Source organism: Podarcis raffonei, chromosome 3 (assembly GCF_027172205.1).
Source record: "Podarcis raffonei isolate rPodRaf1 chromosome 3, rPodRaf1.pri, whole genome shotgun sequence".
In the NCBI taxonomy this organism is placed as follows: Eukaryota; Metazoa; Chordata; class Lepidosauria; order Squamata; family Lacertidae; genus Podarcis; species Podarcis raffonei.
Window position 1 is genome coordinate 112,093,679 of NC_070604.1, and position 24,336 is coordinate 112,118,014.

The 24,336-nt window shown below is 44.4% G+C and overlaps 1 long non-coding RNA gene across 1 annotated transcript in view; it reads left to right on the top strand.

The window, feature by feature from the left end:
- The window catches only part of LOC128411348 (uncharacterized), a 37,065-nt gene extending 13,133 nt beyond the window's left edge, over positions 1-23,932 (top strand). Inside the window, exon 3 of the long non-coding RNA XR_008329769.1 lies at positions 23,135-23,932. This is a non-coding gene — a long non-coding RNA (uncharacterized LOC128411348). The remainder of the gene's footprint in view (positions 1-23,134) is intronic.
- Positions 23,933-24,336: the final 404 nt, after the last annotated feature.

A 24,336-nucleotide genomic window follows, 5' to 3' on the forward strand; every position in this document is an offset into this window, starting at 1 on the left:
TAGAATGGAACTGGACACAGTGGTCTGACCAAGGCAGAATAGAGTGGTCCTATTACCTCCCTTGACCGGTTCTTGTGTCCCTTGTGTCCAGTTCTGGGCACCACAGTTCAAGAAGGACATTGACAAACTGGAACGTGTCCAGAGGAGGGCAACCAAAATGGTCAAAGGCCTGGAAACGATGCCTTATGAGGAACGGCTAAGGGAGCTGGGCATGTTTAGCCTGGAGAAGAGGAGGTTAAGGGGTGATATGATAGCCATGTTCAAATATATAAAAGGATGTCACATAGAGGAGGGAGAAAGGTTGTTTTCTGCTGCTCCAGAGAAGCGGACACGGAGCAATGGATCCAAACTACAAGAAAGAAGATTCCACCTAAACATTAGGAAGAACTTCCTGACAGTAAGAGCTGTTCGACAGTGGAATTTGCTGCCAAGGAGTGTGGTGGAGTCTCCTTCTTTGGAGGTCTTTAAGCAGAGGCTTGACAACCATATGTCAGGAGTGCTCTGATGGTGTTTCCTGCTTGGCAGGAGGTTGGACTCGATGGCCCTTGTGGTCTCTTCCAACTCTATGATTCTGTGATTCTGTGATTCTGTGACCGGGACACTAGACTTCTGTTGATGCAGCCTAGAATACCATTTTCATTTGCATTTTTCTTTCTTTCTTTTCTTGCTGTTGTATCACACTGTTGATTCATTTTTCAGCTTGTGCTCTACTAAGACCCCTAGGTCCTTTTCACATGTCCTACTAAAAAGCAGAGACATCACTTTGTCGACAAAGGTCCATATAGTTAAAGCTATGTTTTTCCCAGTAGTGATGGATGGAAGTGAGAGCTGGACCATAAAGAAGGCTGATCGCCGAAGAATTGATGCTTTTGAATTATGGTGCTGGAGGAGACTCTTGAGAGTCCCATGGACTGCAAGAAGATCAAACCTCTCCATTCTGAAGGAAATCAGCCCTGAGTGCTCACTGGAAGGACAGATCCTGAAGCTGAGGCTCCAATACTTTGGCCACCTCATGAGAAGAGAAGACTCCCTTGAAAAGACCCTGATGCTGGGAAAGATTGAGGGCACAAGGAGAAGGGGACGACAGAGGACGAGATGGTTGGACAGTGTTCTGGAAGCTACCAGCATGAGTTTGACCAAACTGCGGGAGGCAGTGGAAGACAGGAGGGCCTGGTGTGCTCTGGTCCATGGCGTCACAAAGAGTCAGACACGACTAAACGACTAAACAACAACACTAGTTGGGAGGAGGGAGGAGCTGCTTGGCTTGCTATCTTTTGCTCCACCACCACGCCCAATGGTAAGGAGGTGGTATTGCAGTAGCAAGGAACAACTGGTGAAAACGGGCTTCCACCTGGCTTGCTCTGGAACTGCCCATCACAGCCTATGGTACCCTGGATGCCTCTTCCCATCTCTGCAGGACTTCCTAGCGCCTTTTGCGCAGCTACCCAACACCCAGCGCTCATATGAGTAGACAACCTCCCACAGACGTCAATGCCCTGCCTTGAAATTGTGACATTTCAAAAAAGCTGTTTTGTCTAAGCCTGAAGCAATAAGAAGACTGAGCTTGGCTACATGACTCCCGCGAAGCCATTTTGTTATCCTGCCATCCCCTTCTTTTTACTTGTGGCACCCTGATGCTATTGCACGCATCACAGACAAGGCACTCTGATGTCGGAGAGCCCCAGATGATCGTCTCAACAATTGTTTATAAGAGTTCGTTGTCATTTGTACTGTTGGTTTTTGAAAGTGTAATCCTTGCCGACATCTCCCACTGAGCAGGGATTATAAAGAAGCAGTCTGTAAAAGGATATCAGCCTTGAGTGAAGGGGGGTGGGTATAAAAACCACAGAATAAGTTTGCAGGAGGGAGGGAGAGAGAGAGAGAGAGAGAGAGAGAGAGAGAGAGAGAGAGAGAGAGAGCGCCTGTCTGGAGCTAAATACAAATGTGCCAGCATTCACTGCACAATGTCATTTGGCTCTGAACCAAAACGTCCTCGTGATTGCCATCTTCCTTGCTAATAGATGCAGGAAGTAACTCTTTCTTATGCACAATGGCAGCTTCAGTTGTCTAATAAAGTAATTCCCCAAGGAAGGCACTATTGATCAAATCTTAGACTTGCAAATTCATATATTGTTTCGTTGGCCGGTCGGTTGGTCGGTGGTCATGGTGGTGGTGGGGGAAGGGGCACACCAAATGGAGCCTGTCAATTGGAAAGCAAAACACATCGCCGTCCTCTCGTTTTTAATTATTCAAAAGCCATTTTGCAGTAAAACAAGAGTCACGAGTTAGCGACTGCTCAACCAAGCAGCGTGGGTTAACGCGTCTGACGCCAGGATTGAATTTATTTATTTTTTTGGTGCTATGCATGCGATCTTGAGAACAGGGAGCTTCTGCAAAGAATGCTGTGCACCCTATATTGTGCATCCATTTCCCATTTTGGAAACCAATTAACAGCTATGCTAATTATGTTAAAGATCAGGGGTTGGGAACCTTTGCCTCCTCCCCGTGATACTGCTTCACTACGCCTCCCATCATCCCCACCAAGAATGGCCAATGGTCAGGGGTGATGGGAACTGTAGTCCAACAACATGTGGATAGTCAAAGGTCGCCCACAGTAGTCCAACAACATGTGGATAGTCAAAGGTCGCCCACAGCTGCTGTAGACTGAGAGCTGGCTCATATGTTCATGACATTACCACACCCTCCGACATCTTGAGTCCCCAAACGAGGACAGATGTCTTCCTGCCCATGCTCCCATGCGAGTCACATAATCCGTGTGAGATCACAAAGCCCCAAAGGCACACTTTTCAGGACTGTGCTCAAAAACACAAATTTTGGGGTGCCACACAAGATCGCTCCCCCCCCAAAAAAGTGCAAGTTCTTGGCAGGAAATAGCAGAACCCCAAATGACCACCACAGTCTCGCACGAGAAAATTAGATGTCCAGTTTTTTCTGGGACACTTGCAGGGTGTGTATTCCCAAAATTTGGAGGTGATTGTAATGGTGGACCGAAGCATTCACTCGTTATGCCACACACTGGCACACTGCAAGCTCATTCAAACGAATTGTAATACAGTGGTACCTCGGGTTACATACGCTTTAGGTTATATATGCTTCACGTTACAGACTCCGCTAACACAGAAATAATGCTTCAGGTTAAGAACTTTGCTTCAGGATGAGAACAGAAATCGTGCTCCGGCGGCGCGGCAGCAGCGGGAGGCCCCATTAGCTAAAGTGGTGCTTCAAGTTAAGAACACTTTCAGGTTAAGTACAGACCTCCGGAACGAATTAAGTACTTAACCCGAGGTACCAATGTAATGATAATAGTTTTATTATTTGTACCCCACACAACTGACTGGGTTGTGTCAGGAAACACTGAAAACTACTGAGTACAAATTCCCACAGGAAACTGCCTGCAAGGTCTCTGCCGTCGCCACCTTTCCCTCCCTGTTTTAGGAAAGGGTGGAAAACAGAGAGCTCTCCCAGGTACACCAAGAAGTTTGTGTGTGTGTGTGTGTGTGTGTAAAAGGGTTGTGTTTTTCTGATTTCTCTGAGAAAGCTAATTATGAGGAGAGGGGAGTTTACCCATCATCACTAATTACCAGAGAGATATGAGAGCCATCTCCCAGTCGTCTGATCCTTAACTACTCTGGAAATATCTGAGGGACGGAACCATGAAAGCTGGCTCCATTATTGCCAGCCCTCAGGGCTAATTATCTTTCTGATGTTTCCTCAGGAAAGGAGAGAAAGGTAAAAAGGAAGGCATCTTCCTTCTAGCAGTAGTACTTGGGGCGATAGAGGAGAATGCACCGCCAGGGTTTCTTTTATCAGAGCAGGAGCAATTACATCATCTGCTGAAGTGCCAGGGTAATTGACCAATCAAAATCCCTGCTTTGGAAAGTGAAAAGAGGTGATAATGAGTTTGGTTCTGACAAGATTAGCAAAAGAGAAGTCAGAGAATGCAGAAGACGGATGGATAGAGGTTAGGTGCTTCTTCCCTTTTCTTTGATGGGGTTCTTGCTTCATGCTTGAAGTTAAAATCTTCTCTGCAACATTGTTGCATTTTGAATTTAATGGAATTAAAAGCTCAGAGTTACATTTCACCTAGCAAAGGATCTTTTGTTAAGCATGATATGTATACCCTCCCATCAGATGTCAGGGAGATGAAGAACTACCTAACTTTTACAAGACATCTGAAGGCAGCCCTGTATCAGGAACTTTTTCATGTTTGACATTTTATTATGTTTTTATATGTGTTGGAAGCCGCCCAGAGTGGCTGGGGCAACCCAGCCAGATGGACGGGGTATAAATAATAAAATTATTAAGTTGAGCCAATGTAGTCAGAAGTAAGCACCACTGAGTTCATTTGAGCTTACTCCTAGGAAGACTACACACTGGATTGCAGTCATGTTGCTCCTAACCAATTGAGTATTTTGCTATGCTCTTAGGGTGTGTGAGAGTGTATATATGTGTTATGTACTAAGCTTGGATCCTATAACAATAGGCACATAGGATCCTAGAATGCAACAACTGATTGGCTTGCAGGAGAAGACCAATCAGGCTCCAGGAGGAAGTTAATCAGCCTATTAAGCTGGTAGGATCAAAGAATGCAACAACTCCTGCAAGAGAAGACCAATCAGGCTCCATGAGGGAAGCAGAATCAGCCAATCAGATAGGACTCATTGTGTAAATAATATATATGAAAGCCTGAGGTTTGGCGGGGGGATTCAATCACTATTTTACAAGCTGCAATACAGAGCATGAAATCACTGCAGGAGTCCGAATATATTTCAATATGGACCTCACTGGGGGCAGGCCTATGGGGCAGTCATGATCCGAGTTCCTGCCCATCAAGAGTTGCCCCCATCCCATTTCTCCCAGGAACTAGTGGAACACAAGATTAGCCTGACCTAAAACCAAGACCTAGACAGCATCTTAAAAGGCAGAGACATCACCTTGCCAACAAAGGTCCATATAGTTAAAGCTATGGTTTTCCCAGTAGTGATGTATGGAGGTGAGAGCTGGACCATAAAGAAGGCTGATCACCGAAGAATTGATGCTTTTGAATTATGGTGCTGGAGGAGACTCTTGAGAGTCCCATGGACTGCAAGAAGATCAAACCTATCCATTCTGAAGGAAATCAGCCCTGAGTGCTCACTGGAAGGACAGATCCTGAAGCTGAGGCTCCAATACTTTGGCCACCTCATGAGAAGAGAAGACTCCCTGGAAAAGACTCTGGTGTTGGGAAAGATAGAGGGCACAAGGAGAAGGGGACAACAGAGGACGAGATGGTTGGACAGTGTTCTCGAAGCTACCAGCATGAGTCTGACCAAACTGCGGGAGGCAGTGGAAGACAGGAGTGCCTGGCGTGCTCTGGTCCATGGGGTCACGAAGAGTCGGACACGACTAAACAACAACAAAACCAAGAAAGAAAAAGCCACAGTTTATGGGACACCACAGCCAGTTTGGCCACAAACAGAGTATACTGGGAGACAGTGGTTTCCTGTCTGCTCCATGGCAGGATGTGGCATTGCACCATGATTTTCCAGAGTTCTGCTCAACACACAAGCCACTCCTGAGTTAGGCTAGAAGATGGGCCACTTGCTTGAGCTTCACAACTATGCAAGGATGTGAAGCTGAATCAATACAACAACACCCTCGCCAATACCATATCATACTGCCTCCCCGGAAACAAGTCAACATTAAGGCTGATGGAAAGCCTCAGACAGCCATGATGTTAGGCTTCCCCTCCAAATCATTGCAAAAGGGCGACAGATGAGCGGCCAGGGAGATCAACAGCAACTACAAAACCCTTAATGTTCCTTAACAACTGGATGGCTGCTGCTGGAGGAAGAGGACAGGGCGGCCTTGAAATCTCACCAGCGCCCCTGACTTTGCGATTTGACATCATCTCAGGGCATAAGGTCCAGGCAAAGGAAAGAGTTTCTAACACACCATTGCCAGCTCAAATAATTCATTGTTGGAATTGTGCAATGGGTTTTTTTGTGTGTGAGAGAGATTTGCTTTAAAATAGTTTCCTGTTAATAAGGCGAGAAGATGGGCTGGCCTGATAAATTGTCTAAGAGGTTTATGATCCCTTGAAAGCCATTTATGCATTTTTCTCCAGGTTATTAACTCTGGGGATGGAATTTTAGACACACTCAAAACTACACAGTGAGAGAAAGCACACTGGCAAGAGCTCTATTTTCGAACAAGCCAAACATCCCATATATTGTTCAGCAAACTTAAAACCAGACTTCCCTGGAGCAACCCATAAAAGCATCCATCTCTCGCATACGTCCTTGCAATAGGGTAATTTATCCTCTTTTATGAAAATGACCCTTCTTGCACCGCCATTTAGAAAGAGCATAGAGAAGAAGGAAAATAAGGTGGTGGAGTCTATTGGACCAACTCCAGTAGACCATTGGTCAACTAGAGCTATTTGCAATGAAGTCTTCATAATGCATGGCATCTTCTATACTTTGTTAGAAGGCACTAACGAGGCCCCAGAAATTACACTTCCAAGAATTATTCCCCCCATGTCAAACAATTACTGGACAACAAGACTTGGATCTTAGTTCGCTGACGGGTTGATCCAGGAAGAGCATTTGGCTCGCATGGAGCTTACCGGGGGTTCAATGGCCCTCATCCAGCCCACCACTGCCTCCAAGCATTGGTGCAAGATCAGCACAGTCTCACCTGACAAACATGGTGCAAGCGGAGAGGCGAGCCATTACTTTGTTATCATGTTTGCATTCTAAGATCGACTTGGCAAAATCTTCCCTGGAAAGGCTAATTTATGGTGCAACTCGTCTGGGAAAATTAATGAGCAAACGCCTAGATTCTATTTCATCGGAACTGAGAAAGATGGCGTCTGCTACCCGAGGAGGACTTTTGGATGGATTCGGCATAAATAACAGCGTGTGAGGATTTATTGCAAACAAAAGACGTAGCAGCCTTTAAAAAAAGGGAGAGCCAGACAAAGCATAATATTGCTTACTTCAACTCGCCTGAGGCTATTAAGAAGAAAAAGGATAACAACAAGAAGATTGAAAGATGGGACTGGTGAATACTAAAAGCAGCAGAAATATGAGATGATCGGACCCTACTGAACTCAAAGCATGGGAACCCCCAACAAAAATTTATAATTTGGCAAACTATTTGGACTTTATGATATGTATTGGTATAATTTGGAATAATTAATATGATTGGATTGGATTGTTAAAATGGAAAACTTAATAAAAATTATTATTAAAAAAAGACAAACATGATGCAAGCAGCATGTTCCTAAACATCTTCTAACTCTTCAAGCCTAATCAGAAAAGAATATATCTGAAAATGCTTCAGAAGAGAAGGGGGTAAAGACCTTCAGTTTAATTTGCTGGAGCTGAACGAGCAATGCTTTAAAAGAAGTCTAAAAGTTTTGCCACTTAATTAAGCTGTCTGAAATGCCACATTAACTCAAGAGAAAAAAACACCTTAAGTATTGAGAAGCTGAATGTGCAAAGTCGTTCCTCTAATTTCACAACCAATACCCTACAGTAAATCGACTTCTGAAAAAGAAGCAAGGGTTTAAAAGGAATATTTAACGGGGGTGTCATGTGCTCTCTCTATATATATATTATACAACATACTGCTCGGTCCATGGCAATAAGCCCTTCATAAGGAACATCAAATTACCAAGATGGTTTATGCAGAAATAAAAGGGAAACAAGTAGGCAAAGTCCCAAGATGCTTCATTCCGATCACTAAGACAAAGATCAAACCTGAAGTGCTCCCTTCTTCTTTTATTGCACTCTTTGCAAAAGGAATATTTTAAGAGCACAAACTTCCCTTGATTCTTAACATCCGTTTTAACTGCTCCTGTATCATACACAGAGCTAGAGGTCCAGAGAGCCACTACAGAGCATCGTATCTTAAAACTTGTACTATAAAGATTTAATAATAATAATAATAATAATAATAATAATAATAATAATAATAATTTTATTTATACCCCACCTGCCCTGGCCAGAGTCGAGCTCGGGGCAGCTAACACCAGTAAAATTACAATAAAAACATAATTGGGGGGGGGGGGAGAGAAAAAAGGAAAAAAAACAATTTAAAATATGGGTTAAAATACGGGTTAAAATGCAGCCTCATTTAATAGTAGCCCATAGATCAAGACCATAAGGGGAGGGAAACATAAGGGTCAGACTGAGTCCAAACCAAAGGCCAGGCAGAACAGCTCTGTCTTGCAGGCCCTGCGGAAAGTTGTCAAGTCCCGCAAGGCCCTAGTCTCTTGTGAAGAGAGCCAAGATTTAGAACCTCAAAGCCAAAGTGAGAGCATTTGGGTCAAAATTAAGGGAGAGAAGAATAACAGTGACCTCATTGTGGGAGTTTACTATAGATCCCCAAGCCAAACGGAGGACATAGATGATGCCTTCCTGGAAGAGATGGCCAAGCATGCAAAAGGAAGGGAGATAGTAGTAATGGGGGGCTTCAATTACCTGGATATTTGTTGGATGTCAAACTCAGCCAAGAGCATATGGTCAAACAGATTCCTCACTGGCCTTGCAGACAACTTCATTGTCCAGAAAGTGGGAGAAGCAACAAGAGGAACAGCCATTTTAGATCTGGTCCTAACCAATGTTGATGACCTGGTTAGTGGGGTAGAAGTGGAAGGATCGTTAGGCGCGAGTGATCATGCTCTTCTGAAGTTTACTATACAGCGGAAAGGAGCAGCCAAGCATACTAGGACTCAATTTCTTGACTTTAAGAAAGCCGACTTCATAAAACTTAGGGAAGTGCTGGGTGAGATCCCATGGACAGTAATACTAAAAGGAAAGGGAGTTCATGATGGCTGGGAGTTTGTTAAGAGGGAGATAGTAAAAGCACAACTTCAGGCAATACCAATGAGACGGAAACATGGAAGGTGCCTAAAGAAGCCAGGGTGGCTATCTAAAGAACTTTTAACTGAGTTAAGATTTAAAAAGGATGTGTACAAAAAATGGAAAAGGGGGGAAACCACCAAAGAGGAATTCAAACAAATAGCCAGCACGTGTAGACACAAAGTCAGAAAAGCTAAAGCACAGAATGAACTCAGGCTTGCTAGAGAGGTTAAAAGCAACAAAAAAGGCTTTTATGGGTATGTTCGTAGCAAAAGGAAGAATAAAAAAACAGTGGGGTCACTCAGAGGAGAAGATGGTGAAATGCAAACAGGGGACACAGAAAGGGCTGAACTCCTCAATGCCTTCTTTGCCTCAGTCTTCTCCGATAAAGAAAACAATGCCCGACCTGAAGAATTTGGAGCAAATGATTCAGCAGAGGAAACACAGCCCAGAATAACTAAGGAGATAGTACAAGAATACTTGGCTAGTCTAGATGTATTCAAGTCTCCAGGGCCAGATGAACTGCATCCAAGAGTATTAAAAGAACTGGCAGATGTGATCTCAGAACCACTGGCAGTCATCTTTGAGAATTCCTGGAGAACAGGCGAAGTCCCGGCAGACTGGAGGAGGGCAAATGTTGTCCCTATTTTCAAAAAGGGGAAAAGAGAGGACCCAAATAATTACCGCCCAGTCAGTCTGACATCAATACCAGGGAAGATTCTGGAGCAGATCATTAAGCAAATAGTCTGTGAGCACCTAGAAAGGAATGCTGTGATCACCAATAGTCAGCATGGATTTCTGAAAAATAAGTCATGTCAGACTAACCTGATCTCATTTTTTGACAGAATTACAAGCCTGGTAGATGAAGGGAACGCAGTGGATGTAGCCTACCTTGATTTCAGCAAGGCATTTGACAAGGTGCCCCATGATATTCTTGTAAAGAAGCTGGTAAAATGCGGTCTTGACTATGCTACCACTCAGTGGATTTGTAACTGGCTGACTGACCGAACCCAAAGGGTGCTCATCAATGGTTCCTCTTCATCCTGGAGAAGAGTGACTAGTGGGGTGCCACAGGGTTCTGTCTTGGGCCCGGTCTTATTCAACATCTTTATCAACGACTTGGATGATGGACTCAAGGGCATCCTGATCAAATTTGCAGATGACACCAAACTGGGAGGGGTGGCTAACACCCCAGAGGACAGGATCACACTTCAAAATGACCTTGACAGATTAGAGAACTGGGCCAAAACAAACAAGATGAATTTTAACAGGGAGAAATTTAAAGTATTGCACTTGGGCAAAAAAAATGAGAGGCACAAATACAAGATGGGTGACACCTGGCTTGAGAGAAGTACATGTGAAAAGGATCTAGGAGTCTTGGTGGACCACAAACTTGACATGAGCCAACAGTGTGACGCGGCAGCTAAAAAAGCCAATGCAATTCTGGGCTGCATCAATAGGAGTATAGCATCTAGATCAAGGGAAGTAATAGTGCCACTGTATTCTGCTCTGGTCAGACCTCACCTGGAGTACTGTGTCCAGTTCTGGGCACCACAGTTCAAGAAGGACACTGACAAACTGGAACATGTCCAGAGGAGGGCAACCAAAATGGTCAAAGGCCTGGAAACGATGCCTTATGAGGAACGGCTAAGGGAGCTGGGCATGTTTAGCCTGGAGAAGAGGAGGTTAAGGGGTGATATGATAGCCATGTTCAAATATATAAAAGGATGTCACATAGAGGAGGGAGAAAGGTTGTTTTCTGCTGCTCCAGAGAAGCGGACACGGAGCAATGGATCCAAACTACAAGAAAGAAGATTCCACCTAAACATTAGGAAGAACTTCCTGACAGTAAGAGCTGTTCGACAGTGGAATTTGCTGCCAAGGAGTGTGGTGGAGTCTCCTTCTTTGGAGGTCTTTAAGCAGAGGCTTGACAACCATATGTCAGGAGTGCTCTGATGGTGTTTCCTGCTTGGCAGGGGGTTGGACTCGATGGCCCTTGTGGTCTCTTCCAACTCTATGATTCTATGATTCTATGATTCTGTGACAGAGCGTTCCACCAAGTCGGGGCCAGTACTGAAAAGGCCCTGGCCCTAGTTGAGACCAATCTAACCACCTTGCGACTTGGGACCTCCAAAGTGTTGTCATTTGTGGACCTTAAGGTCCTCCGCGGGGCATACCAGGAGAGGTGGTCCCGTAGGTACGTGGGTCCTAGGTCAAATCTCTGAACCTGAAGCTCATCAGGTAACCTTAGCCCAGCCACTGTCCCACAATCTCTTGCTTGCTTGTTTGCAGCACAGGGAGGGGTGTTGTGAGCTTGTGTGGAAGCCAGCCTAGGACATAAGAATGTGGGAATGTAAGAATCCTGAATCAGGCCCATGACCCATCTAGTCCAGCATCCTGGTCCAACCAGTTGCCTGTGGGAAACCGCAAGCAGGACGTGAGCACAAGGGGGCACCATATTCAGGGGCAGACCTTGGTAATGTGACACTCGGTGCTAGGCCGAAATTTGACGCCCCAGCCCAAATCTGCCTTCCCAAAGCCCAGAAAGAGAGGAGCAGGGCTTTGGTAAGGAGGCGTGAGGGCTCTGCCAGGGTCCTAGAGTCCTCCCTTCTCTTTCCCAAAGCCTCGTTAGTGCTTCCCCAGCTTTCGGAAGGAGACAGGAGGGCTGTATGACCCTGCAAGACGCTGGTGCCTCTTTCCCAAAGCCTGGCACTTTGCTTACTGGGCTTTGTGAAGGAGACAGGAACGTGCCCCCTCAACTCAGTGCCCTGTGCTGGGGAACCAGTTGCGCAACCCTAATTCCACCTCTGCCGTAATCTTTTCAGTGCTTAGGGTCTCTAAAGGTCTTAATCCAGCCTTGACACAAGTTCCCCCCAACTACTGTGCGCGTTTCTGTATAACATGCATTTTGACCCTCATCTTAGACCGCGGCTGTAACCTTCTCTGGTGAAAAGTTAAGCTGTGATCCACCGAGTCCAAATAGCTGAATTATTTACAGCAGCAGAGAGAGGATAATGGCTGTGGATTTTCATTCTTTAGCAGTCATTCTCTAGTGCATCCCATTTTCAAAGTCTGCACACACACAGACTGCCAGTCTCACATTAGGCCCCTGCACATGGCTAATACCCGCTTGCCATGAAATATACATTCCATCCACTGTCCAAGGAACTGAAATATTCAGTTCACCCCTCCATGTTCAAGTCATGGATTAACCCAGTTTCCTAGTATGCTCTTGGGCCACGAAGTGCTGCTGTAGTAAGCAGACTGGGGGATTTGAGAGACAGCACCTGAAATACCATAAAAACAACTTCTGATTATTTAATGAATCTTTAGATGAAGGCAAGGCATCCCTTTGCTCCCTTCACAACAACTTAAGGCTTGCTTCTGCAGCTACCTCACCTACACTTTTTAATAATGATCTCAGCACTGCTCAATTCCAAATCCCATCTGAGCAGACAGGATTGCCTAATTAAAAAAAATATATTGAGCTATATATCGGAAGAGGAAAAATATCATCAAAACTGATGGAACTACATTCTCCTTTATGGTGAGAGAAGAAAGACGGTGTTGCCAGCCTTGAGTCCAATTTAACACCAGAAAACCCTCCAAGCATCCGTGTTTTCCAAGGAATGGCCCAGATTTACAGAAGCCGTCCCTTTTTCTGATTTGATCCCGGAATGTCCCGCTTTTCCTTAGAATGTCCCCATTTTCACTGGAGAAATATTGAAAGGTATGTAGTTTTGTGACTCCCCACTCCAGGCCAAGCCAAGGAGATAAGTAACTATAAAACCTTTAGAAGGCAGCCATGTACAGTGGTACCTCGGGTTACATACGCTTCAAGTTACATACGCTTCAGGTTAAAGACTCCGCTAACCCAGGAATAATACCTTGGGTTAAGAACTTTGCTTCAGGATGAGAACAGAAATCCTGCCCCAGCGGCGCGGCAGCAGCAGGAGGCCCCATTAGCTAAAGTGGTGCTTCAGGTTAAGAACAGTTTCAGGTTAAGAACGGACCTCCGGAACGAATTAAGTACTTAACCCGAGGTACCACTGTATAGATAAGTTTTTAAATGTTTAATGTTTTGTTATGTTTTTATATATGTTGAAAGCCACCCAGAGGGGCTGGGGCAACCCAGCCAGATGGATGGGGTAGTATAATAATAATTATAATTATAATGCTGCATTCTGAATCCTATTCTTCTGGGACCAATCAGACTGCTGCATTTTGGATCCTGTTCAACTCAGTACATAACAAGTGACATGCGGCAAAATCTTTTGTAGGGTAACAGTTAGGGCCAGAGGTGCCAGCTTGCCAGGGCAGGTTATTTTGGGAAGGGGAATGTTGTGATGTCGCATTTGTGAGCATTGCATCTTCCTCCCTAAGTTGGGCAGAAGCTTCCCAGCTTTGGGAAGAAGGCACCAGGGAAACATTTAAGGGACTAGCTATGGTCATTGCACATAGTGCAGAAGTTGCCCCGGGTTGCCTGACCCTTTTTAATAGTTCTCTTTTCTCCTAGAAAAACCAGGCAACCCTTGCTTTTAAAGTTTAAAAATAACATATGACTTTTACTTGCTGTGCTTGCTCTTGTCAGATTGAATGTACAAGAGACGCAGGTGATACTTACATTACTGAAATATATTTACATGAATTTGTATCTGAGACTGCTGGATATTTACAGACTGGCTCTGAGGCAAGTAGCAGCACAGCGCAGTACACTTGCTGCTCTCACAGTCAAAACTCTCACGCAGTTGATAACTGAACTAACTGAAAGAAAACTGCCTCAGTATGTCTATGACATCACATGATTCAATGCTCCAGCATTAGCCCTTTGCGAAGTATTTTGGATGCACCATTCTGTGGTCTACACCACTGTGCCTCTTGGGCTCAAAAGGTCGATGGTTTGAATCCCAACGATGGGGAGAGCTCCCGTTGCTCTGTCCCAGCTTCTGCCAACCTAACAATTCAAAAGCACGCCAGTGCAAGTAGATAAATAGGTTCCGCTGCAGCAAAGTGCGTTTCCATGCACTTTGGTTTCTGTCACGGTGTGATGGTTTTTCCATGCACCAGAAGTGGTTTAGTTATGCTGGCCACATGACCCAGAGAGCTGCCCACAGACAAACGCTGGCTCCCTCAGCCTGAAAGCGAGATGAGTGTCGCAACCCCATAGTCACTGAAGTGAAGGCATGAGGCAGGAGTTGGTAATGCAGGTGAGCTGTGTATAAGCAAGCTGCCAGCTAGCTCTGCTGAAGCTCTTTTTATTAGCACAATATGCAAAACCAGTCAGGTACATTTTGGACTGTCACCTTTACACATCTTCCAATCCCGAGATCAAGGGTTGGAAAAAAGTTATTTTGGCACCTGTTTCCACCGCATCACTTTCCCCTTGCACAATGTATGATGAAGGAGACAAAGGTCACAGACAGGGCACGGCAGACGACTGAGAAAGCCAAAGGTTAGATAGAGGGCATGATGTTCAGACAGCTATGGTTTGTCTGGGGATGGAAGTGTGCTCCACATCCGAAGGTCACGCGGTCAGACAGCTGAGGTTGTCTGTGGGTGGAAGTGTGTTCCACACCCGATGGTCATTCCTTCAGTCCCCTTTGACTTGACTTAACCGTCCAGGGGTCCTTTACCTTACCTTTTTACCTAGTCCTCTTAGTCCACTGACCGCATACCACTGCTTCCAAGGACCTCATGCCAATGACAGGCAGGACCAGAGGCAAAGTGGGCGGAGCAGCAAATCTTAATCCCCCCCCCCCATACAAAAGGGCTGATTTCTGCATACACTCATGCCCCATGGTCTCCATCCTTCCATCAAGGCAAGCAAGAAGCAAGATCCGAGTTCAATGACATGTTCCAGTCAGGCACAAACACTCAAGGAGAATGCAAAGTCGAATCAGTGAGTGAAGCAGCTTATATGGAGAGGGCTCGGGCCAGGGAGAGGGGCATCCTGGGGAGAACCTTAGAGATACTTGGATTGAAACCTAGATTGAAACCAATGGAAGTAGTATGGAGCCAAATTATGGATTGGTTACAGTATCATCAAATATATGATATGTTTGAATTAGATTTTAAACATGGGTTTCCGGATGAAAGCTCACAGTTTGAAAGAGAATTATTATGGAATAAGGATAAATCATTGTCAAAAATGTATAACTTATTATTTGAATGGGAAACGAGTTAGTCAAAGCATCAATGACACACTGGGCAACAGATATAGGGCATAACATAGACCTAAAGCTGTGGGAGAAACTTTGGAGGAATGATTTGAAATTTACCGCATGTTATATTTTGAAAGTAAGAAAATGATGCATAGATGGTATTTAACCCCAAGTAGGCTGGTCAAGATGTACAAAGTTGGATCAGATCTGTGTTGGAAATGCATAGAAATGGAACATGTGGTGGACATGTAAAAAGGTTAAAGATTATTGGGGAATGATCTACAATGAGTTTTTAAAAATGCTTAAAATAACATCCCCCCAAAAAACCTGAGACCATTTTGCTAGAAATAGTTCAGTCTGAAGTTTCCAGTTGTCAGAAAAAAATATTTATCTACACAAGCATGGCAGCTCAAATTTTGCTAGCCCAGAGATGGAACGTGAGCAAGATCTCTAGTAAGGAAGATTGGCAACTTAAGATGGTAGTATTTGCGGGAGCAGCAGTTTTAATTTATAGAATAAGAAAGCAAGAAGACTCTTTATTCAAAGAGGAGTGGAAAATATTTGCTGAATATTTAGAAAATAACTGTACAATTGAAAACGCTGGTAGCATTTAGATAAATTCAACAGTATGGTAAATATGTTGTAATGGTTCTAGGGGTTGCTCGTGCGTAAGTTGCCGCCACTCCTGGCTAGGTTACCTGGTTGAACCCTTTCTGTCTGGACAGCCTCCAGCTGCGTTGCTGCCTCAGTCGCTGGCAGAATCCGTCAGTGGGCGTTTCTTGAACTTCTTCCAGCAAAGAAGTTCTTTGACGCCAAGTCTCCTCCTACTCTCCCTGCGCGGAAGTCTTCTGCGCAGGGAGGGTGTGGGCAGCGGAGTACCCGTACTCTCTCCGCTGGTCTCCGGCGAGGAGTCTTGGAGCCTCCTCTCCGATTCCCCCATCTGCCCCCCTTCTCCACTGGTGTTACGTTGATTTCCTTCCCCAGCAGATGGGCTGCCTCTCTCCCTACTGGGACCCTCTCCGGCATCCCTCTGGAGCCTTCCCTCCGCCTCTAGCTCCGATGGCAGTTCCCTGACATATGTGAAGGATGTAAAATGGAGAAACGATTAGATTGGCTATGGTGAAATATGCAGGAATGATAGATAAGTAAAATGAACCATGAAAGGAGAAGGAGGGAAGTCAGTTGTTACATGGTATTAAGTAAAATGTTTATTTTGAGATGTATAAACTGAAAAATTAATTAAAATTGTTATAAAAAAGATTTGGGAGGCCACATTGGCCCCTAGACTTGAAGTTCTCTGCCCTTCAATGCTTCTTTCATTTTCAGGATTTGCTCCTCTCCCCCCAAAAATACACTTTTGGGGGTTTTTGTTTTTACATTTGAAGTACAATTTAATAAAGGCAGAATGATTAACTTTATATGAGGTGTTCAGAAAGGTATGCAATTAACCTCAAGGCATTCTCTGAGCTTCCTGCAAAACACGTTGATTTTTCAAAACAAAGTTTCTGACGTGAAAACAGCTATTTCTGGTCATTTCCACAGTGCTGATTATCCCAGAGACGCGGGCGGCGCAGAGAGGAGACTTAACAGTAGCCTGAGTGCTTGACTCAGTTTGTAACAATGTAGGTATGTAATTATACTAGAAGATATTTTATTTTTTATTTTTTGAGAGAGAGAGAGAGAATGAGAGCAGTTGTCCCATGTAATTTTCCAATCTTTGCCAAGATATTACAGTACCAGCGTAGGCTCTTTACCAAAGTGGTATTCAGCCGAACCATTTATACAGACAAAGAGCTGGTATTGCACAAGGAAATGACAAGAGCTCATGGAAAATGCAAGGAGGGTGGAGAAAATTGGACCCCGAAATCCTTCAACATGTAAAACACATTCTTTAGACTTATGGAGAAATGTAGAACTATGATATTTGAGTTATGAATATTGTATCTGAGATGTCTGGAGAGTGAAATCCAGGAGGCACTAGCTGGGTGGGTTCCAAGAGGCAACTGGAAATGTATTTGTTTAGACAGACTCTCCCTGATACTTGAGAGAATAGAACTGTCCTGGTTCACCCTTCATGATAAACCAGCTTGTTTTAAACCATGGCGTGGTGTTTGCCTCCTAGGTGGGTCATAAGGAAAGGGTTAAATGAGTGTGATGTGATTGGCCAGTGGGAACCAAGGGGAGGAGTTAGAGTTAGAATCGGAGTTGGTTGGAAAGTCAGTTGAGAGTTGGGAGTTGGAGAAGGAAGAGGGAGGATAAGCCTGTGGGTTGGTCGAGTTGTGTGGTGAGAGAGTGAGAGGAACTGTTAGGTGGAGTCAGATAGATAGTTGGGATAATCAGTTTGAAGTTGTCAGGAACGTATAGGACAGTTAAGGAACTAGGATTAAGAAATTGACAAGAAAAATTAACTGAAACCATAACCTTGTTCATGCTTATAAAAATAAACTTGATTGTTTGTTAATGTTAACAACTGGCTGGACTTCGTGTGTACCCGAGAGAAACGGGTTGGTAGCAGTGAAGAAAGCAATCACAGTGGTGGCACAGGGATCAATAGACCGTCAAACGTCCGGGGACCCTGTGTGATCGCCACACATGGTTTAACCATGGCTTCTCCACTGTCACGTGGATCTCACCCACCTCCCCCCCCCAAGACATAAAAAAGATGGTTCAGATAAGCCATACGGTGACTTGTTGCATCATCTGACTCTGGACCATGGTTTGATTTGCTCCAAACAAACCACAAGCTCTAAGCCAGAAAAAAGAAGAAAACAAACATATTTATTTCTAGCTTAATGCTCATGATCTGTTTGAAGCAAACCATATTCTGAGTTCAGATGGCATGACAAACCATAACATGACTTCTATTTGTCAAGGCCTTTCCATGTTGATTTGTTTTTTATGATGGACTTTCATCTGGTTTCATTAAGATAGGCCTTGTTCACACACAGCACTGTTATTAAACCCTGGCTTAGCATTCTTTTTTTTTTTTTCATATAAATTTTTATTGATTTACTTCAAATAAAGAAAATAGACAGAAAATAAAAAGAAAAAACACACGTTAAATATTTCACATCAAAGATTTTACATTACCGTCTCTTTTGAGACTTCCCTCAGCTTGTCCGTAAATCATTCGTGGTGATAATTAGAGTTACGCATTTCCTGGCTTGTATTGACATTATATATCTCTCTCTCTTCTATCCCCTTTAGTCAATAACTCTTAGTCTTTCACAATGCTTCTTTAAATCCCATTAACGTTGTTTGTCCCTCACTTATATGTTCCAGGTAATCTACATATTTTCCCCATTCCTTAATGAACTTTTGGTCTCTTAAATATCTAATCTTTCCTGTCAGTTTATCCAACTCCGCGTAATCTAATAACTTTGCTCTCCACTCGTCCACCGTTGGTATTTCCTGCTGTTTCCACTTCTGGGCTAGCATTACCCTTGCTGCTGTAACTGCATAGTACACAAATTTGCAATCCTTCTTTTTTATCTCATTCCCTAATATCCCTAACAGAAAAATTTCTGTAAACCCTGGCTTAGCATTCTTATGTGGGAACACTGCCCACTATCTTAACTATGGTTTGTTTACTGCCAACAAACCATGAGCTGAAGTCATGGTTAGTTGTTGTCTTATGAACTTTGGTTTGTTTTAATAGGGCTGCCATATGTCCGGGTTTTCTCGGATATATCCGGGATTCCGATTCTGGAAATGGCGTCCGGGTGGAATTTCCAGAAATTGCTAAAATGTCAGGGGAAACCCAGACGTATGGCAATGTGGCCAATTTTCTGGTGAAAATCCTTTAAAAAGCTTCAAAACTTTTTTTCCCGGGAGCTTTATTTTAAACAAAAAACAAAAAACCTCAACAATGGCTACCTGGCCTCAGAGCTACCCGACACCTTTTTATATATACCGTATATATATTTTAATTAGCTTTTTAATATATCATTTTCAACAATTATAAAACATACTTTTATATCTTATACAATTTTTTGACTTCCATCAATCACATCTGAAAATTTTCCAATCTTTTCCACTTAATTTACATTTCTTAATTCCACTATTACATTTAAGTATCATAACTAATGTCTCTCTTCTTTATCTTCTTTGCAATATTTCATATATTACAAAACTTCTTGTGGTCCTACTAGCGCAATTTGTTGATTACAGTTGCTCTTCAAATAATTCGTATATTTCTTCCAGTCTTCTGTGAATCTCTGGTCCCGCAGGTTTCGAATCCTTCCTGCCATCTTATCTGTCAGCCTGCCAGCTGCATGCGTTGCTGCACTTAGCAGAGAAACACTCCCGGCAGCCAGCCATAAATTCCTTTCTTTATTTCCTTCTGACAAGATTACATGCAGAATAAACAAAGCGACCCGTCTCTCGTGACGCGTTGCTCTAACTACTTTCTCTTTTCCCTCTCCCTCGAGACCAACAGAGCCAACGGCTCAGCCCCTTCTGTTTTCCCCTGTGACGGGGATCCCCCTCTCTCTGAAGCACCCCTTCCTCCCCAGACTCACTATCCTCTTCTCTGTCTTCTGAGGAGGACTCAGTACTGAGCAGTGGAGATCGTTCCCTGTCTCCTCTAATTCTTTCCTCCCTCGCTGCCTGCAGTTCCCTGACATCCACCCCCTCCTCAAAGGCCCCCCTCACCTCCCTTTCCTGAGAAGAAGCCTCCCCCGATGCATTCTCCTCATGCTTCTCGGGGGTAAATCCTAAGAAAATCTCCTCCTCCTCCTCTTCGGTATCATCAAAAACGTTACCCCAACCTCTAACACCTGATGGACCCGGACGCTCTTCACTCACTCCTCCTCCCCCCTGTGTTTCCTCTTGGTCCGAGGCTGAGAACCCTTCAAAATCCTCTTCATCGTCCGTCGGCCCAAACGCCCTCTCAGCGAACCTCCCTGCGGGTTGTGGCTTATGGGGAAATAGCTCGTGGAAGTCCTCCACTAAACCCTCCTCCGTGACCCAATCTGACGGCACCCATGTGTTATCTGAACTGGGAGCCCCCTCCCAAGCTACAAGATACTCCAGCTGATTACCCTTCCAACGCGAGTCCAATATTTCCTCTATCTGGTGTCCCCGCTCCCTTTCCTCGACTTCTGGCGGTGGCACCTCCCCTTCCCTTCTGCCCGGCCGGTAAGCCGACAATAGCGACCGGTGGAACACGGGATGAATTTTCATGCTCTCTGGCAGCCTCAACCTAAAGGCCACCGGGTTGACTTGCTGTATGATTTCACTCAGTGGAGCAGTGGAGATCGTTCCCTATATCCTCTAATTCTTTCCTCCCTCGCTGCCTGCAGTTCCCTGACATTATCCAATTCTGCATAGTCCATTAATTTTGTCTGCCATTCTTCTTGGAATAACAGGTTTGGAATTGCCCAAGAAAGATGTTAAATTATTTTTGTATGCCACAGCTGCTGCTCGAATTTTACTAGCTAAAAAGTGGAAAACGCAAGAATTACCAACTGTGGAAGAATGGCAGGTGAAGATGATGGATTTTTCGGAGCTAGCCAACCTGACCGGAAGAGTCCATGACCAGAAGGAGGAGGAGTATCAGGAAGGATGGACAAAATTTAATGATTATTTAGTTAAATTTGTTAAGTTAAACTAATTGGAAATAGCTTGCAGGTATTAGATTATCTTAGGATTTCATATGAGTTAAGTGATGAATTAATATATTTAATCTTGAACTGAAAAGATATAAGGATGTTAAATGATTAAGTTAAGTTTATGAGAACTCTTGATTTGGAAAACCATTAAAAGGATATGCATTGAAATTCAACCAAGGGGAAGCAAGAAAGCCACTTAACAATGTTAATAAGTGTAATTTTAATAAGGTTATGATTTATGTTTGTTTGTTTGTTTATAATTTTGTGAAAATCAATTTAAAAATTGGGGGGGGGGAGAGAACTGGAGACAGTGCTGCCCAAGAGCTCGCTCTTCAAGGCCATGGGCAGCTGTGCCTGAGCATGCCCCCCGATGAAGCTGGACTCCTGCGTGCATCACCACCGAGATGGGCCACTCCACACTTCTCTCTGTGTTTCTTGCCAGCAGTGAGGGCGCTGAAGCTCTCGCCCGGGGGAAGCACAGATTATGGTGGGAGCCCTTCTCAGCCGCAAGTAGGTGCCAGGGCAAACAATGTGGGCATGTGAGAAAGTCTACCCCTTACTTTTGTGCCTTAGACAGGGAGACAGCTCCCACCAACAGCCCCCCAACAACTTTGGCTTGGGTTGGGGGGAGGAAGCTCAACAACTTTGTCTTTTCACTTTTTGAAATATGGCAACCCTCGTTTTAGCTACTAGATGCTTATCAAATTCCAGGGAAGCCCAGCTAGAAAACAAACCAAGCTCTGGACAAACAAGCCACGGTTTGTTTGATTCTCTGTTAAGCAAACCGTGGCTTGCTTGGTGTTGTGCACAAATCAAGCCACTGCTTCCTGTAAAACCATCAACCATTCTTGTCTTATGTTGTCCGCTTTTAAAATGTACAGAGCTACTGAACATTACCTTGCCGACTGCCCTGTACTTTGCCCTTGGATATCTTGCCTTTGCCTGAACTACTGCTTCCATGCAACTAGGTCGTGGGCTGCCTTTTGAACTTGTCTTTGCCTTGGCCCTTGCCTGAATTGCAGCCTCTGGTGCCAATTCCATGGGCTGCTTGAGGTCTTGCTGTGGAAACTCACGAGCCTGGGCCTGCCTTGAAAAAGATACATGGGTGGCACTGTGGGTTAAACCACAGAGCCTAGGACTTGCCAAGCAGGAGGTCAGCGGTTCGAATCCCCGCGACAGGGTGAGCTCCCGTTGCTCGGTCCCTGCTTCTGCCAACCTAGCCGTTCGAAAGCACATCAAAGTGCAAGTAGATAAATAGGTACCGCTCCAGTGGGAAGGTAAACGCCGTTTCCGTGCGCTGCTCTGGTTCGCCAGAAGCGGCTTAGTCATGCTGGCCACATGACCCAGAAGCTGTATGCTGGCTCCCTCAGCCAATAAAGCGAGATGAGTGCTGCAACCCCAGAGTCGGTCACGACTGGACCTAATGGTCAGGGGTCCCTTTATCTTTACCTTTACCTTTACACATATAGTTCGGGCCTTGGAGCCTTGCATAACACCAGCAAAAAAAGATAAAATACAGACCCCGGATTTAAAGATACAATTAGCTCGGTAAATTAAAAATTACTGTGAAAATGATTCTCCTGTGGCAACTGCCGTAGAAACACCATGGCTACTCATATTAAATTATCCTCTGGGCTTGTAAAATGTCATCGGCCGTGGAAGGATTTGAAGGCTCCCTTCAGTTGTGTGCAAATGTGCTTGTCTTTCCAGTGGATTGCCCCACCGAAGTGCTAGAGGGCCGTTCTTCCAGAAGAAATATAATTACCACTCTGTTTTAAATTCATGAGGAATTATGGGGCTTAAGGTGGGATGCATTCAGAAGCAGCTTTGGAGATTCCAAGATAAGAAGACTGTGTGAAGCTCAGCCTCGCAGACACCCTCATGGGGTTCTCCGGTTAGGGAATAAATTTGTTCTTAATCCAAATGCCTTTGAATATTTGATACTGGGAGAACAGGCTAGCTGGAAGAATGTAAACTGTATATTGCACAGGCTCTCATATTGAGCTGCTTTGTACAGGGGAAACGCGAAGGATGTAGACCAAGCACCATGATTTTTCCCAGGATAGGGACATGAAGGCCTCATTCTGCACCACTACCATCACCCCAATGAAACTTCAAGCCAAGGAATTCCTAACATTTTGTTGCGATTCGGGGGGGGGGGTCATTATGTGTCAGGTGTTGAGCTCTATGTAAAATAGATTCACTCTCCTACTTGAAAGGAAACATATTCGTTCTAAAATACATGGCCCATCTATTGGAGCCATTATATTTTAGGGATGGGAGGAGTCTCTCATTCTTAATGGGCCTGAGGCCCCATGACACCACTCTAAACAGTCATGGCTTCCCCCAGAGAATTCTGGGAGCTGAAGTTTGTTAAGGGTGCTGAGAGTTGTTCAATGGTCCCCTATTCCCTTCACAGAGCTACAATTTCCAAAGCAAAACAAAAAAAAAATTTTCCTTCCAGTAGCACCTTAAAGACCAACTAAGTTAGTTCTTGGTATGAGCTTTCGTGTGCATGCACACTTCTTCAGATACACTGAAACAGAAGTTGCCAGATCCTTCTATATAGTGAGAAGGTGGGGAGGGGTATTACTCAGAAGGGTGGTGGGAATGGGTGATTGGCAGATAGCTGTGATGAGCCTGTTGACGACTTAACGACTGCAATAGGTCTTACAGGAAAAAGCAAGGGGTGAGAAGGTGAAAAATGGCTTTGTCATGTATAATGAGATAAGAATCCAATGTCTTTGTTCAGACCAGGTCTCTCCATGGTTTTAAGTTTGGTATGAGTTGCAATTCAGCAGCTTCTCTTTCCAGTCTATTTCTGAAATTCCTTTGTAGTAAAACAGCTACTTTGAGATCTTGTATAGAATGTCCTGGGAGATTGAAGTGTTCTCCTACTGGTTTCTCTGTCTTGTGATTCTTGATGTCCGATTTATGTCCGTTTATTCTTTGGCGTAAGGTTTGGCCTGTTTGTCCAATATAGAGAGCTGAAGGACACTGTTGGCATTTGATGGCATATACAATGTTAGACGATGAGCGATTAAATAGTCCCGAGATGGTATGTGTGATGTTGTTGGGGCCAGTAATGGTGTTGTCCGGGTGTATGTGGCAGCAAAGTTGGCATCTGGGTTTATTGCAGGCTCTGGTGCCAGTGTCTGTGTTACGTCTGGTTGTAGTATTATTGTGGGTTAGGAGTTGTTTAAGATTGGGTGGCTGTCTGTAGGCAATGAAAGGTCTTCCTCCCAGAGCTTGAGAAAGAGAACTATCATTGTCCAGGAGAGGTTGTAGATCTCTGATAATGCACACGAAAGCTCATACCAAGAACTAACTTAGTTGGTCTTTAAGGTGCTACTGGAAGGGGAAAAATTTTTTTGTTTTGACTATGGCAGACCAACACGGCTACCTTTCTGTAATTTCCAAAGCAGTTGAACCAGCAATCCCTCTTCTTTTTTCCGATATCTTTATTGTCATTGTCCCATACAGAACAATGAAATTGAAAAATCTACATAAGACATTCAAAAACCCCTAAAAACTCTGAAACCCCATTTTAAAATACAATATACTATAGAGACTCCTTATACTGTGTTTAGAACCAGAATTGCATTCTGGGAACTCTAGAAATTGGGAAACTGGGAAACTTCATGGGGAACTCTAGAAATTGTAGCTCTGTGAGGGGAATAGGGGCCTCGTAAA